Source organism: Alligator sinensis, unplaced genomic scaffold (genome assembly GCF_000455745.1).
Source record: "Alligator sinensis unplaced genomic scaffold, ASM45574v1 scaffold4_1, whole genome shotgun sequence".
Classification (NCBI taxonomy): domain Eukaryota; kingdom Metazoa; phylum Chordata; order Crocodylia; family Alligatoridae; genus Alligator; species Alligator sinensis.
The window spans coordinates 3,948,320-3,949,417 of record NW_005841887.1 but is presented as its reverse complement, the minus strand read 5'-3'; positions in this window follow the sequence as shown (position 1 = coordinate 3,949,417).

The following is a 1,098-nucleotide window of genomic DNA, read 5'->3' as shown; positions in this document are numbered from 1 at the left end:
TCCTGACAAGGCCCAGGGAAAAAAGTTGTTAATTTTATACCCTCGGTCATTTTTTTTTTTCAGAGGAGGGACACAAACTAATCTTACACAAGCTAACCTTACCACCACTCCTTTCATTTACTGACAAAATCACCTGATTTACATCAAGAGTTTGTGCTTCCTCCTGTGTTAGTCTGGTGCTCCTGGAAGAGGACAACACTTCTGGTGCATCTTCACCAATGTGTCTTCACTTCATCCTCCAAATCCCCGATTATCTTCACGTGGGTTTCTAATGGTATAACTCAACAAAATCGTGCCTGATTTTCAATGACATTCATGCAAGCAGCACCTAGCGCCTGTGTAACTCAGTGAGCTCATTTTTACTTGGGCCCTAAAGTGACATTAGTTCCCATCGCTTCACAGGCAATAGCCAACAACACAGTGCATCGCTGTAGCCATTAACTCACCATCTATCACAGGGGTGGGCAAAATGCAGCCCGGGCGCCAGATGTGGCCCACCAGGCCATTTCATCCAGCCCACAGGGCCCCTAATATTAATTTTCTAAATTTTTTAATCTGCCCTGGGCTGCCTGTCATGCGGCCCTCGATGGCTTGCCAAAACTCAGTAAGCGGCCCTCCGCCCGAAATAATTGCCCGCCTCTGATCTACCAGGACCCCTCTACGTGTTACGTGTATTACACAATTGGTTAATTGCTCAATTAATTTAGACTGGCTACATGTGCAAAGTAACTATTCACACCATAAAAAGGTCCATCCAGTTATAAAGCTAGAGCTGGAAAATGTGCAATATCTTCATAGCTGGTTGCTACCCAGCTATGTAACAGGAGTCTTCAGGTTGCAACCAGGTAATCAAAGATCAGCACATTCTTATTTCAAGCATTAAAACAGAAAAGTCGACCTAATTAAAAGGTCCAACAACTACAGAAAAACCACTCCCGTCTGACATAATTATCTGTCTTTGCAAACATACAGGCATGCAGAACCAAGTATGCTGACCTATCTAGATCAGGGGTCAGCAACCTTTTTTTAGCAATAGCAGACCAAATTAACTCAGTTCAGCTCAAAGGCAGGCTACCACTTTTGACCCGGCCACCTCTA